Source organism: Dendropsophus ebraccatus, chromosome 9 (genome assembly GCF_027789765.1).
Source record: "Dendropsophus ebraccatus isolate aDenEbr1 chromosome 9, aDenEbr1.pat, whole genome shotgun sequence".
Lineage (NCBI taxonomy): Eukaryota > Metazoa > Chordata > Amphibia > Anura > Hylidae > Dendropsophus > Dendropsophus ebraccatus.
Window position 1 is genome coordinate 114,742,736 of NC_091462.1, and position 16,784 is coordinate 114,759,519.

The following is a 16,784-nucleotide window of genomic DNA, read 5'->3' on the forward strand; positions in this document are numbered from 1 at the left end:
AATCCACAGATTCTGCCAGACAAACATATTAGGCTCCTCACTCTGTCACCATCCTCATCTCTCTACTAACTGCACATCTGTATTGGCCCCTTTACACCCTCATGTAGTGGGTAGGCTGACATGATGTATATGCCCCCCACTGTGTAGATGGCCCCTTGATCAGTTTTCCATATAGATGGCCCCATGTGCATCTCCTTGAGAGACCCTCTCTGTGTAGTCCCCCTTTAGTAGATGCCTCCCCTGTGTAGTCCCCCTTATAGATTGGTCCTTTGATTCCCCTTTTAGATGGTCCCCTATTTGTATCCCCTATAGTCAATGGCCCCCCTCTGTGTAGTCCCCTTTTCAGATGGTCCCCTTATAGATGCCCCCCCTCTGTGTAGTGTCCCTTACAGATTGCCCATTTCTGTGTATTCCCTCTTATAGATGGCTCCTCTGTGTATTCCCCCTTACAGATGCCCCATGTTGTCCCCCTTTCCCCCCTTTTAGATGGCCCCCTGTGTTGTCCCCCTTATAGATGGCCTTTCTTATAGTTGCCCCCCTTATGTTGCCTCCCTTATAGATGGCCCCCTTATGTTGCCCCCGCTCCCTTATAGATGCCCCCCTGTGTTGTCCCTCTTACAAATGGCCCCCTTATGTTGCCCCCCTTTGTAGATGGCCCCCCTGTGTTTTCCCCTTATAGATGCCTCCTTATGTTGCCTCCCCTTATAGATGGCTCCCTTATGCTGCCCCCCTCCCTTAAAGATGGCCCCCTGTGTTGTCCCCTTTTTAGATAAACCCTGTGTTGGCCCCCTTAGAGATGGCCCCTTATGTCGCCCCGACTTGTATATGGCCCCCCTGTGTTGTCCCCTTATAGATGCCCCCTGTGTTGTCCCCCTTATAGATGGCCCTCTGTGTTGTCCCCCTTATGTTGCCCCCTTATTGATGGCCCCTCTGTGTTGCTCCCCTGAGTTGTCCCCTTATACATGCCCCCTTATGTTGTGCCCTATATAGATGCCCACCCATGTTGACCCCTTATAGATGGCTCCTCTGTGTTGTTCCCCTTATGTTGCCCCCCTTGTAGATGTCCCCTTATACATACCCCCCTATGTTGCCACCCATGTTTTCCTCTTATACATGCCCCCCCCTTGTAGATGGCCCCGTGTTGTCCTCATATTTGCCCCCCTTATCTTGTCCCGCGCAAAGCAAATAAAAACAAAGAAAAAAAAAACACAACTCACCCAGGGAGCACCAGGGAGCTCAGTGTGCACCAGGGCTGTTACTTCCGGCACAGGAAGCGATGCTGGGCCGGGTCGCAGCGGCGACCACGGTGGCTACGCCACTGTCTCTAACCCTGCCCTCCACTGACATCACACCAATCAGAGAGCACCTGGCCAAGCCTCCAGAGCAGTATAGGGAAAAGGAAACAATTCTTTCATCTCTCGCTCTCTCTCTTTGTAATCTATCTATGTAGATGAATATGTGGCCCAAGGCAAGCTTGACTGTCAATATCAAGGGTTTATTAATTACCTCTGTCTGGCAGTTAGAGAATGCCAGTAGTACCAGCACACAACATTGCTAATTGTCCAGCAGTGAGGGAGTTAAAAGTGAGAGCTAAGCATGCTGGGAGAGAAGGGGCATAGAAGGAGCTTGTGTGGAGTCCAGTCAGAGTGTTGTGAGGTAAAAGGTGTTGTGAGGTCCTGTTGTGTGTGAGGTAGAAACAGTGACAAAGAATGATAGATTTATGTGGACACAGCAGCTAGAGATCATAGCACAGGAGCTGCGCATAGAAGAGAGTTCTGCCCAGTGGGAATCAGATGGATTACAGGATGGGACTGGTACCTGTAAGTATCTCCCGTGTGAGAAGCAGTCAGTCTGTGTGGCTACTAGGAAGCATTTCATTACTGTCACCACTCATGTTCCTTTGGTTGGTGTTTACTGTATATACCTGAATAAATCCTGTTAAACTGCATTACAGTGGAGCCTGTTTGACGAGGTGTGCTATAGAGAGGGTACACTTAAAGGACCTGACCCAAGACCCCTGCACCCTCCCCCCACCAATTCCCTTAGAATCTCAAAGAACTCACAAGTGATTGTTATCAAAGCAATTGTCAGAAAGCAATTACCTTTTAGGGTGCGTTCACACCTACAGGATCTGCAGCAGATTTGATGCTGTGTTCAGTTATTTAAATAAAATCTGCTGCAGAAAATCAGCTGCAGATCCTGTAGGTGTGAACGAACCATTAAGCTATGTTCACACTACGTAAGTTTCCGTCCGTAGCGCGCTCCGTGAATACGCGGCCGGAAACTTACGTAGTTAGCGTACAATGCAAAGTATACGATCCCGGCCGCACAGTTCACACTTCGTACGAATGTACGCCCGGATCGTATACGGCGCCGTAAGAAATGAACAAGACCATTGTTTCCGGCCGGAAGGCTTGTAACTTACGGCCGTAGCGTATCCCGCGGCTCAGTACGAAGTGGTGATTTCTTAATTTTTCCGCTCTTCTATGCCGATCCAAAAGGTTCTGTGGGGTGTCCGGGGCTAGGTGAAGATTTCCAAGTAAAAGACCGCTGTCAGATCGCTACGTAGGGGGCTCAGGAAGCGTAAGTATACTACGGGCGTACGTTCGCAATGCGTATGCATTGCGTACACACTGCGTACGCATCCGTCCGCACATCGAATATTTTCACGGCCGTTGTTTCAGCCGCACATGTACGGCGCCGTACGAAATGCGTACGGATGCATACGTAGTGTGAACATAGCCTTAAGCAACATTTGGAATTCATTACACCTACACGCTGTTAGGATACAGTCACTGGAGAAAACATTTCTCTTAAAAACAAAAGTGCTTGTATAACTCTTTTTCTCCTTTGATACTTGTTTTTATCTATGATCAAGCTAGTCATAGTACAGGTAAAGGGGAACTCCGGATAAGGAAAACTTGTTTTCTATTAAAAGTACATTAAAAGTTATATAGATGTGTCTATACAATGTATTACCGTATCTGTATGGTTCTGCCACACTGGTAGCTGATAGAAATCCAGGAAGTGAAGAACAATGGCCCCTGTGCCAATCCACATTGTCTCCTGCTCCCACTGCTATCCCCCCTTAGGAGACAAATATTTCAGTCCTCTGTCTCACATTGTGTCTGTCTGCTAGACACAGGCTGATGATGCAGACAGGGGGCAGGGCGTGATTCACCATCTCTGACCGGCCAGAAGCAGGTGTTTCTACTTCGCTGATTGTGCAAAAGCCTATGGAACGCAGTGAAACACCAAAAATTTATATTCAGCCGAGACAACTAAGGAGGAAACCCACAGCCGGGACAACTAAGGAGGAAACCCACAGCCGGGACAACAAAGGAGGAAACCCACAGCCGGGACAACTAAGAAGGATACCCACAGCCGGGACAACAAAGGAGGAAACCCACAGCCGGGACAACTAAGGAGGAAACCCACAGCCGGGACAACTAAGGAGGAAACAAACAGCCGGGCCAACTAAAGAGGAAACAAACAGCCGGGACAACTAAGGAGGAAACAAACAGCCGGGACAACTAAAGAGGAAACACACAGCCGGGACAACTAAGGAGGAAACCCCCAGCCGGGACACCTAAGGAGGAAACCCACAGCCAGGACAACTAAGGAGGAAACCCACAGCTGGGACAACAAAGGAGGAAACCCACAGCCGGGACAACTAAGAAGGATACCCACAGCCGGGACAACAAAGGAGGGAAACCCACAGCCGGGCCAACTAAGGAGGAAACCCACAGCCGGGACAACTAAGGAGAAAACCCACAGCCGGGCCAACTAAGGAGGAAACAAACAGCCGGGACAACTAAGGAGGAAACACATAGCCGGGACAACTAAGGAGGAAACACACAGCCGGGACAACTAAGGAGGAGACCCACAGCCGGGACAACTAAGGAGGAAACATACAGCCGGGCCAACTAATGCCCGTATTCCACGGGTCGTTGAGAGGAGCAAGCGAGCGCTGTCAGCGCTCGTTTGCTCCTCGTTCGCCGATCGCTGCCGCCGCTATTCAACGCGGCTGCAGCGAGCGGGTGAGTGCGGGAGGGGGCGGCGGGGAGCTGCGGGGGGGCTGCTCGGAGGATCGCTGATCGTCCGGGCAGCCCATAGGATATAGCAGCATGTGCTGCCGACGCTCCTATTCAACGGAGCGACGACAGCAGATCGCTGCTATATCAGTCGCTTGTTTTTCAACATGTTGAAAAACAAGCGACTGCAACAATCAGCCGACATGAACAATGTCGGCTGATTGTTGCACTCTATTCCACGGAACGATTATCGTCCGTAGCGGTCGATATCGTCCGAAAACGAACGATAATCGTTCCGTGGAATAGGGCCTTTAGGAGGAAACAAACAGCCGGGACAACTAAAGAGGAAACAAACAGCCGGGACAACTAAGGAGGAAACAAACAGCCGGGACAACTAAGGAGGAAACACACAGCCGGGACAACTAAGGAGGAAACACACAGCCGGGACAACTAAGGAGGAGACCCACAGCCGGGACAACTAAGGAGGAAACATACAGCCGGGCCAACTAATGCCCGTATTCCACGGGTCGTTGAGAGGAGCAAGCGAGCGCTGTCAGCGCTCGTTTGCTCCTCGTTCGCCGATCGCTGCCGCCGCTATTCAACGCGGCTGCAGCGAGCGGGTGAGTGCGGGAGGGGGCGGCGGGGAGCCTCGGGGGGGCTGCTCGGAGGATCGCTGATCGTCCGGGCAGCCCATAGGATATAGCAGCATGTGCTGCCGACGCTCCTATTCAACGGAGCGACGACAGCAGATCGCTGCTATATCAGTCGCTTGTTTTTCAACATGTTGAAAAACAAGCGACTGCAACAATCAGCCGACATGAACAATGTCGGCTGATTGTTGCACTCTATTCCACGGAACGATTATCGTCCGTAGCGGTCGATATCGTCCGAAAACGAACGATAATCGTTCCGTGGAATAGGGCCTTTAGGAGGAAACAAACAGCCGGGACAACTAAAGAGGAAACAAACAGCCGGGCCAACTAAGGAGGAAACAAACAGCCGGGCCAACTAAGGAGCTTGTGTGGAGTCCAGTCAGAGTGTTGTGAGGTAAAAGGTGTTGTGAGGTCCTGTTGTGTGTGAGGTAGAAACAGTGACAGAGAATGATAGATTTATGTGGACACAGCAGCTAGAGATCATAGCACAGGAGCTGCGCATAGAAGAGAGTTCTGCCCAGTGGGAATCAGATGGATTACAGGATGGGACTGGTACCTGTAAGTATCTCCCGTGTGAGAAGCAGTCAGTCTGTGTGGCTACTAGGAAGCATTTCATTACTGTCACCACTCATGTTCCTTTTGGTTGGTGTTTACTGTATATACCTGAATAAATCCTGTTAAACTGCATTACAGTGGAGCCTGTTTGACGAGGTGTGCTATAGAGAGGGTACACTTAAAGGACCTGACCCAAGACCCCTGCACCCTCCCCCACCAATTCCCTTAGAATCTCAAAGAACTCACAAGTGATTGTTATCAAAGCAATTGTCAGAAAGCAATTACCTTTTTTAGGGTGCGTTCACACCTACAGGATCTGCAGCAGATTTGATGCTGTGTTCAGTTATTTAAATGAAATCAGCTGCAGATCCTGTAGGTGTGAACGCACCATTAGGCTATGTTCACACTACGTAAGTTTCCGTCCGTAGCTCGCTCCGTGAATACGCGGCCGGAAACTTACGTAGTTAGCGTACAATGCCAAGTATACGATCCCGGCCGCACAGTTCACACTTCGTACGAATGTACGCCCGGATCGTATACGGCGCCGTAAGAAATGAACAAGACCATTGTTTCCGGCCGGAAGGCTTGTAACTTACGCCCGTAGCGTATCCCGCGAATCCGTATGAAGTGGTGATTTCTTCATTTTTCCGCTCTTCTATGCCGATCCAAAAGGGTCTGTGGGGTGTCCGGGGCTAGGCGAAGATTTCCAAGTAAAAGACCGCTGTCAGATCGCTACGTAGGGGGCTCAGGAAGCGTAAGTAGACTACGGGCGTACGTTCGCAATGCGTACGCATTGCGTACACACTGCGTACGCATCCGTCCGCACATCGAATATTCGCACCGCCGTTGTTTCAGCCGCACATGTACGGCGCCGTACGAAATGCGTACGGATGCGTACGTAGTGTGAACATAGCCTTAAGCAACATTTGGAATTCATTACACCTACACGCTGTTAGGATACAGTCACTGGAGAAAACATTTCTCTTAAAAACAAAAGTGCTTGTATAACTCTTTTTCTCCTTTGATACTTGTTTTTATCTATGATCAAGCTAGTCATAGTACAGTTAAAGGGGAACTCCGGATAAGGAAAACTTGTTTTCTATTAAAAGTACATTAAAAGTTATATAGATGTGTCTATACAATGTATTACCGTATCTGTATGGTTCTGCCACACTGGTAGCTGATAGAAATCCAGGAAGTGAAGAACAATGGCCCCTGTGCCAATCCACATTGTCTCCTGCTCCCACTGCTATCCCCCCTTAGGAGACAAATATTCCAGTCCTCTGTCTCACATTGTGTGTGATTGCTAGACACAGGCTGATGATGCAGACAGGGAGCAGGGCGTGATTCACCATTTCTGACCGGCCAGAAGCAGGTGTTTCAACTTCGCTGATTGTGCAAAAGTCCACAGAGAAATTTGGGCTGTGTTCACACATGTTGGAGTGTCATTGCAGTAGTGCAGTATCTGCACAAAAATGATGCAGTAACACAAATAGATATTGCTAAACAGCAGAGAGGATAAGAGCCGGCACTGCCAATCCCACCTGCACAAAAAACAAGCTCAAACAGTATATGCCATGTAAGATAATATCGGATAATTTCCTTATTGTGGGAATCAACTTCAAAGATAAAAGATGCTTGATCATAATATGTGTGTGGAAACGAAAAGAAAAAAAAAACTTTAATTGAAAAAGTTCTTTGCTTTATTCCAATATCAGCGTTACAGGTAGAGAATACAGCGTGCTGTGCGGGTCTAAACACAATGAAATGATAAAGTACTGCAAATAATTCAGTAACACAATGAAACTGCAATGTGTGAACACAGCCTAGATGTTCTGCTATAGATTTGGGTAGGGAATAGGCAGGGTGGGGGGCTGTGATGGAACAGCTGAGGGAAAGCATTGCATTCTGGAACCTGTAGTACTGAGTACATCTGCTCTACCAGGAAATACAGAAACACAAAACACAACAAAAACCCCTAAAACAAATGGATTTTTGGTTGTTTCAAAGCTGGAATAGATAGGTAAGTAATGTTATATGCTTCTGCAGAAGTTTCATTTTTTGTACCTCTACCCAGAGTTCCCCTTTAACCTCGGCCAAACCAGGAAGTGAGCTGCACCAACCTCCTCTTTCTTAATTATATTACTGGGGATGATATCTACCGTGGGTGATACTAGAGCTACCTATAATATTGGGGGATACTACATACTAACTAACTTCCAGGGATTGGGGGGGGGTTCTTTGAGAGACAGAATCTATACAAAATTTCCCCGAAAATCACATTGTATGATAATTAATCACTATTGCATAAAATAAGCATTTGATCACTGACCAACCAGCAAGAATTCTGGCTCAATTTTCCTTAGTCTGGGGCTCCATGCAAGATCTTGCCTTGCAGGGTACGGATGATTCCGAAAAGGGTCAGGAATCAGCCCAGAACTACACGGGAGGACCTGGTCAGTGACCTGAAAAGAGCTAAAACCACAGTCTCACATACAGTATTACCTTTTGTATCACACTACATCGCCATGGATTATAATCCTGCAGGGCATACAAGGTCCTCTTGCTGATGCCAGCTCATATCCAGGCCTGTTTGAAGTTCAACAATGACCATCTGATCCAGAGATGGTATGGGAGAAGGTCATGTGGTCAGATGAGACCAAAATAACTTTTTTCTATTATCTTCACTTGCTGTGTTTGGAGGAGGAAAAAGAATGAGTACAACCTCTGCAAAGGGGACAGGATGAACTAAGCACAACTAAGGAGAAAACCCCCAGCCGGGACAACTAAGGAGGAAACCCCCAGCCGGGACAACTAAGGAGGAAACCCCCAGCCGGGACAACTAAGGAGGAAACCCCCAGCCGGGACAACTAAGGAGGAAACCCCCAGCCGGGACAACTAAGGAGGAAACCCCCAGCCAGGACAACTAAGGAGGAAACCCCCAGCCGGGACAACTAAGGAGGAAACCCCCAGCCGGGACAACTAAGGAGGAAACCCCCAGCTGGGACAACTAAGGAGGAAACCCCCAGCTGGGACAACTAAGGAGGAAACCCACAGCCGGGACAACTAAGGAGGAAACCCACAGCCGGGACAACTAAGGAGGAGACTCACAGCCGGGACAACTAAGGAGGAAACCCACAGCCCGGACAACTAAGGAGGAAACACACAGCCGGGACAACTAAGGAGGAAACCCCCAGCCGGGACAACTAAGGAGGAAACCCCCAGCCGGGACAACTAAGGAGGAGACCCCCAGCCGGGACAACTAAGGAGGAAACCCTAAGCTGGGACAACTAAGGAAGAAACCCCCAGCCGGGACAACTAAGGAGGAGACTCACAGCCGGGACAACTAAGGAGGAAACCCCCAGCCGGGACAACTAAGGAGGAAACCCCCAGCTGGGACAACTAAGGAGGAAACCCCCAGCCGGGACAACTAAGGAGGAGACTCACAGCCGGGACAACTAAGGAGGAAACCCCCAGCCGGGACAACTAAGGAGGAGACCCCCAGCCGGGACAACTAAGGAGGAAACACACAGCCGGGACAAATAAGCAGGAAACCCACAGCCGGGACAACTAAGGAGGAGATACACTGCTGGGACAACTAAGGAGGAAACACACAGCCGGGATAACTAAGGAGAAAACAACAGCTGTCCAGGCTGTGTGTCTCCTCCTTAGTTGTCCGGGCTGTGTGTTTCCTCCTTATTGTCCCGGCTGTGTGTCTCCTCCTTACTTGTCCCGGCTGTGGGTCTCCTCCTTAGTTGTCCCGGCTGGGGGTCTCCTCCTTAGTTGTGCCGGCTGTGTGTTTCTTCCTTAGTTGTCCCGGCTGTGTGTTTCCTCCTTAGTTGTCCCGGCTGTGGGTCTCCTCCTTAGTTGTCCCGGCTGTGTGTTTCCTCCTTAGTTGTCCCGGCTGTGTGTTTCCTCCTTATTGTCCCGGCTGTGTGTTTCCTCCTTAGTTGTCCGGGCTGTGGGTTTCCTCCTTAGTTGTCCTGGCTGTGTGTCTCCTCCTTACTTGTCCCGGCTGTGGGTCTCCTCCTTAGTAGTCCCGGCTGGGGGTCTCCTCCTTAGTTGTCTGGGCTGTGTGTTTTCTCCTTAGTTGTCTGGGCTGTGTGTTTCTTCCTTAGTTGTCCTGGCTGTGTGTTTCCTCCTTAGCTGTCCCAGCTGTGTGTTTCCTCCTTAGTTGTCCCGGCTGTGTGTTTCCTCCTTAGTTGTCCCAGCTCTGTGTTTCTTCCTTAGTTGTCCCGGTTGTGTGTCTCCTCCTTAGTTGTCCCGGCTGGGGGTCTCCTCTTTAGTTGTCCTGGCTGTGTGTTTCCTCCTTAGTTGTCCCGGCTGTGTTTCCTCCATAGTTGTCCCTGTAGTGTGTTTCCTCCTTAGTTGTCCCGGCTGTGTGTTTCCTCCTTATTGTCCCGGCTGTGTGTTTCCTCCTTAGTTGTCCAGGCTGTGTGTCTCCTCCTTAGTTGTCCCGGCTGTGGGTTTCCTCCTTAGTTGTCCCGGCTGTGTGTTTCCTCCTTATTGTCCCGGCTGTGTGTCTCCTCCTTACTTGTCCCGGCTGTGGGTCTCCTCCTTAGTTGTCTCGGCTGGGGGTCTCCTCCTTAGTTGTCCCGGCTGTGTGTTTCTTCCTTAGTTGTCCCGGCTGTGTGTTTCCTCCTTAGTTGTCCCGGCTGTGTGTTTCCTCCTTAGTTGTCCCGGCTGTGTGTTTCCTCCTTAGTTGTCCCAGCTCTGTGTTTCTTCCTTAGTTGTCCCGGTTGTGTGTCTCCTCCTTAGTTGTCCCGGCTGTGGGTTTCCTCCTTAGTTGTCCCGGCTGTGTGTTTCCTCCTTATTGTCCCGGCTGTGTGTTTCCTCCTTAGTTGTCCCGGCTGTGGGTTTCCTCCGTGGTTGTCCCGGCTGTGTGTTTCCTCCTTAGTTGTCCCGGCTGTGTGTTTCCTCCTTAGTTGTCCCGGCGGTGGGTTTCCGCCGTGGTTGTCCCGGCTGTGTGTTTCCTCCTTAGTTGTCCCGGCTGTGTGTTTCCTCCTTAGTTGTCCTTTGGGTTTCTTCCTTAGTTGTCCCGGCAGTGGGTTTCCTCCTTAGTTGTCCTGTGTGTTTCCTCCTTAGTTGTCCCGGCTATGTGTTTCCTCCTTAGTTGTCCCGGCTGTGTGTTTCCTCCTTAGTTGTCCCGGCTGTGTGTTTCCTCCTTAGTTGTCCTGTGGGTTTCCTCCTTAGTTGTCCCGGCTGTGGGTTTCCTCCTTAGTTGTCCTGTGTGTTTCCTCCTTAGTTGTCCCGGCTGTGTGTTTTCTCCTTAGTTGTCCCGGCTGTGTGTTTCCTCCTTAGTTGTCCCGGCTGTGTGTTTCCTCCTTAGTTGTCCCAGCTGTGTGTTTCCTCCTTAGTTGTCCCAGCTGTGTGTTTCCTCCTTAGTTGTCCCGGCTGTGTGTTTCCTCCTTTGTTGTCCCGGCTGTGGGTTTCCTCCTTGGTTGTCCCGGCTGTGTGTCTCCTCCTTAGTTGTCCCGGCTGTGTGTTTCCTCCTTAGTTGTCCCGGCTGTGTGTTTCCTCTTTAGTTGTCCCGGCTGTGTGTTTCCTCCTTAGTTGTCCCGGCTGTGTGTTTCCTCATTAGTTGTCCCGGCTGTGTGTTTCCTCCTTAGTTGTCCCGGCTGTGTGTTTCCTCCTTAGTTGTCCCGCCCGTGTGTTTCCTCCTTAGTTGTCCCGGCTGTGTGTTTCCTCCTTAGTTGTCCCGGCTGTGTGTTTCCTCCTTAGTTGTCCCGGCTGTGTGTTTCCTCATTAGTTGTCCCGGCTGTGTGTTTCCTCCTTAGTTGTCCCGGCAGTGGACAACGATCTACTCCTCTCTGCTTCTCTGAACTCACTCTACGTTCTCAGCATGCAACCAAGTCAGCACTGCTATTCTACCTCTACAGTTCTCAGTGCAGATCTAGTCCAGTCAAGTCTAAAGTATATTGTCTTCTTGTATGCCAAAGTATTCCTTCAGTAAAAAAAGAGTTTATTTATTTTACCGGGACTCATTGATTGTTGCACCAGCACCTACACAGCAGCTACACCATCCTTGGGTCATCTCCCCTTTCTGTAGGTGGTGGTACCGACAGTCTGGGTGGGTCATATCTGCACTCCAGACCCCCGTTATAAGAGCCCAAGGGACCCATCACAAGTGACCGGTCGCAGCTGCTACAACACCACATGAGCAGTGAGCACCACAATTGGCCAACCTAGAGGCTTAGTCCTTGTTCTCTCTGTGATGGCCAAATTAGAGAGGGGCCTGGACATTGATGATGTCACTGAAGGAGCAGAGTCTATGGTGCAGATGTGGGCGGAGATATGGGGTTCCACCAGGGCAGATTCTAGGTTTTATGCTGCCTGAGGCAAAAATTGAAACAACACTCCCTCCTCCCACAAACACAACTATATAACAACAGTGGACATATTGCATACATGACTATATACCAACAGTACATGTGTGGTGTCCCACTAGGGGTGTTACTGCTATCCAAACCGTGCGCAAAAGTCTGTACTTATTGTCTTTTTGTCTGTGTCTTGTACACCTGTCCAAAAGGTATTTTGTCAGTTTAAGTGAAACTGGAGTTCTTAGAAGTTATTTTATTGTCTGCCACTAGATGTCAGTATTGTGAATGTCCCAGCCAAAGTTACTGCTTTTTCTCTTGTACCACATGGATTTATAGACCAATAGGAGTTCTTTCTTCTCTCCTCCTATCCTATCTCTCTTTCCACTTTCACACACACTCCTCCCCCATTCACAGCCCAGCTTATATGCACTAAAGGAAACAGTTACATGGGAAAGAGGAAGTGTAGATCAGTTTCACTCAGGATTCTGTGGAGAAAGGACGCAGCTCAGATAGCTCTCCACAGTGGTTCTACCTGGGCCCTGGCCCTCTGCCAGGTCTCTCTACAGTCTTAGTCAGTACCCCGCATGGGTAGGACAGGGGACAGAGCCCTCTTACCAACCTCTTTATTGAAGCATCAAACACACTGTGGGATGCACTGCCAAACCCTCCAAGAGAGGACTAGCCAACTGATCCCCTCAAATCACGCAGAGGACTATACAGTGCAGTACAGTATCCACAAAAAAAGCCAAAGAGCTAGGAACTGATCCGGGTGGAGCAAAGTTACTAAAAGTCGATGAACTCCATCTCGCAGCGCGTGTACCCAGAAAATTCTGACCATTCCGCTCATCCCAGGTAACGAGGTCTGGGGCCTGTGTCACCCATTGGTACGGTTCCGCCAAAGCTAGTGGGCAGAAGGTGGTGTGAAGACTATAGGAAAGGTCAATACACAGGCACAGGTTGTTTCTCCTTCTTCTACAAGAATTCTTCTCTACACTCCAACCTCCCTGCAGAGCACATTAGTACTTGGGTTGAGACTCTCACGGCACTCTCCTCCCTACTACCTCAGTACAACTCTACCAACTCTACTACATCCTACTCCGCACTTATCCCACAGATCTGGTGGTTCTATGTTCGAGTATTTATTGGAACTGTATCAAGTGTATATCCGAGCTCATCTGTATTACCTGCTGCATGTTTACAAGTAGTAACCAAGTCATTGTTATCACCTGAGTCTGTGATTATCCAACACCACCTACACAGCACGTACACTGCAACCTTTGGACATTTCCCCTTTCTGTCGGTGGCGGGTCCTACCACACATGTCATAAATACAGAACTATATAACATAAGTGCATACACCACACATATGTTAGTGCCTGTCTTAGTGGTGGTGACAGATGGGGACCCCCGTCGTAGAGATCCCTTAATAGTAAAGACCTCAGACCGCCTAATACTGCCAGCTTCAGACACCCAATAATACTGTTAGCCTCTGAGGGTAGGTTCACATGTACCGTAACCCCAGCGGATCTCACACTGCAAGTTCGCAGCAAAATCCGCTGCGGGTGCGATCTCTGTCATTTTCAGAGATTACATACTCGCAGCGGGATTGTCATCCGGACCCCTTAACCCCCCACCAGCCAGAGCGTACATTACCTGCTCCATGCTGCAGCTGCACCTGAGGCTCCCGGAGGTCCCTCTCAGCCAATCAGTGACTGCGGCAAGGCTGACATGGAGGAGAATGTGACCATGCCCCGCCCCCTGGTGTCCACGGTCACATGCTCCTCCATGTTGGCCATCTCATGGACAGAAACACGACCGAGCAGGGCAGCACAGCCTGGAGGAGGGGATTCTGATATTAGCTGTATGAGGTACACAGGGAATTACTGTCAGTATATACAGTGAGTACACAGGGAGCTGCTGTCAGTATATACAGTGAGTACACAGGGAGCCGCTGTCAGTATATACAGTGAGTACACAGGGAGCTGCTGTCAGTATATACAGTGAGTACACAGGGAGCTGCTGTCAGTATATACAGTGAGTACACAGGGAGCTGCTGTCAGTATATACAGTGAGTACACAGGGAGCTGCTGTCAGTATATACAGTGAGTACACAGGGAGCTGCTGTCAGTATATACAGTGAGTACACAGGGAGCTGCTGTCAGTATATACAGTGAGTACACAGAGAGCTGCTGTCAGTATATACATTGAGTACACGGGGAGCTGCTGTTAGTATATACAGTGAGTACACAGGGAGCTTGCTGTCAGTATATACAGTGAGTACAGGGAGCTGCTGTCAGTATATACAGTAAGTACACAGGGAGCTGCTGTCAGTATATACAGTGAGTACAGAGAGCTGCTGTCAGTATATACAGTGAGTACACAGGGAGCTCCTGTCAGTATATACAGTGAGTACACAGGGAGCTGCTGTCAGTATATACAGTGAGTACACAGGGAGCTGCTGTCAGTATATACAGTGAGTACAGGGAGCTGCTGTCAGTATATACAGTGAGTACACAGGGAGCTGCTGTCAGTATATACAGTGAGTACACAGGGAGCTGCTGTCAGTATATACAGTGAGTACACAGGGAGCTGCTGTCAGTATATACAGTGAGTACAGGGAGCTGCTGTCAGTATATACAGTAAGTACACAGGGAGCTGCTGTCAGTATATACAGTAAGTACACAGGGAGCTGCTGTCAGTATATACAGTGAGTACAGAGAGCTGCTGTCAGTATATACAGTGAGTACACAGGGAGCTGCTGTCAGTATATACAGTGAGTACACAGGGAGCTGCTGTCAGTATATACAGTGAGTACAGGGAGCCGCTGTCAGTATATACAGTGAGTACACAGGGAGCTGCTGTCAGTATATACAGTGAGTACAGGGAGCTGCTGTCAGTATATACAGTGAGTACACAGGGAGCTGCTGTCAGTATATACAGTGAGTACATGTACGAATACTGTGCACTAAAGTATTTCACTATAAAGTGGCCAACCCCTTTAAGAAGGTGCTGAGAACTCCTGATATGGGGGGGGGGGGGGGGACACAATATCACTTTAAACTCGCCTTTCCATATGTGCAGGGCCCTGGCATAAATAATAAACGTAACGCTGCTAAGCTGTTATATGAGCCAGATTCAAAGGGTTATTGGTCCTTTAAAAAAGCTGAAAATTTATAACCTATAAAAACATTTTTTTTTACTTATATAGAAAGTGAACGCAAACTCTTGCATTTCTCACAAACAACCCGCTTTTTGTAACCATCCGTGACTCCACCCTGTATATACACTGTTTAGTCACTGTGTCCTTTCACATTCAGGAGACAGGAGCTGGTGTAGAGCAATCCTCTACATAGATCGCTGCATCAGGTGAGCCAGTCCTAACACTTCTTCATAAAACATGGCGAATGTTTTGCCATTTATATTTTCATTTGTCACCTTTTAAGACCCGTGTGATTTTGTTTGAGGGCTTATGTATTGCACCATAATCTGCTACTATTCTAGGGTGTATGTGACTTTCATGATGTGTAGCTAATCTCACAATCACTGGCCCGGACAGAAAGGAGATCTATATAACTTTTCTGGCACCAGTTGATTAAAATACATTTTTTTCTTTAAGGTTGTAAAATCCTGTTTTATGGACCTAAATATGCCTGAAAACAATGTTAAAGGGCTATCGTTCATGTTATATGGGAAATTGGAAGGGAGATGGCACCAGAATTTTGGTAGAATTTTGGAACAGGTTTAGTATTACAGTAAAGGATCTATAGACAGCTCCATAGTGTCACTGCTGTTACAGGAAAGAATTGCTTCTCTGCTGGTGTAGAAACCTTCTCTCCTCTAGACATAGAAAATATTCCCTTGTTACAGACACAGTCCTGGGTATGAATAGACAATGGTAAATATCTCTGTGCTGCCCCCTGATACATTATACATAGATATATACATATACATAGTGTGTGCCCCCCCCCCCCCACACACCCACACACTGCCCTTGTCCCCAGCCATCTTTATTGTAAGATAAATAGTGATACTTGTGATAATTATTTTGGGTCCTGTAGTCCTCCCCTCTTCAGCTCCACTATTTCATTCTTGTCATTTGGGGCCAAAACTGTCCACATTATTCTATGTGTGGACTGACTTAGTGATCTAAACAATGGTAGAACTATTTCTAGCTCTTGTACATCTAGGCCAATTTTGATGCCCCCTGTGATCTTATCAGCCCCAGCCTCCAGCCTATCCAGCTCCATATAACAGTGCCCTGTCCTCTACTGTATTATCTGTATATACACAGTAGTATCATCTACCACATCCCAGCCCCAACCTCCAGCCTATCCAGCTCCATATAACAGTGCCCTGTCCTCTACTGTATTATCTGTATATACACAGTAGTATCATCTACCACATCCCAGCCCCAACCTCCAGCCTATCCCTAACTATGTGTAACAGTGTCCTCCTCCGAGTAGGTTTCCCTATGTCTCTCCCTAACTATCCTTCTCCTCCTCAGCAGCCTTGCCCTTGTCCCTCCCTGGGTGTCCTCCTCAGTAGCCTTGCCCTTGTCCCTCCCTGGGTGTCCTCCTCAGCAGCCTTGCCCTTGTCCCTCCCTGGGTGTCCTCCTCCTCAGCAGCCTTGCCCTTGTCCCTCCCTGGGTGTCCTCCTCAGTAGCCTTGCCCTTGTCCCTCCCTGGATGTCCTCCTCCTCAGCAGCCTTGCCCTTGTCCCTCCCTGGGTGTCCTCCTCCTCCTCAGCAGCAGCCTTGCCCTTGTCCCTCCCTGGGTGTCCTCCTCCTCAGCAGCTTTGCCCTTGTCCCTCCCTGGGTGTCCTCCTCCTCAGCAGCCTTGCCCTTGTCCCTCCCTGGGTGTCCTCCTCCTCAGCAGCCTTGCCCTTGTCCCTCCCTGGGTGTCCTCCTCCTCCTCAGCAGCTTTCCTCTTGTCCCTCCCTGGGTGTCCTCCTCCTCAGCAGCCTTGCCCTTGTCCCTCCCTGGGTGTCCTCCTCCTCAGCAGCCTTGCCCTTGTCCCTCCCTGGGTGTCCTCCTCCTCAGCAGCCTTGCCCTTGTCCCTCCCTGGGTGTCCTCCTCCTCCTCAGCAGCCTTGCCCTTGTCCCTCCCTGGGTGTCCTCCTCCTCCTCAGCAGCCTTGCCCTTGTCCCTCCCTGGGTGTCCTCCTCCTCAGCAGCCTTGCCCTTGTCCCTCCCTGGGTGTCCTCCTCCTCAGCAGCCTTGCCCTTGT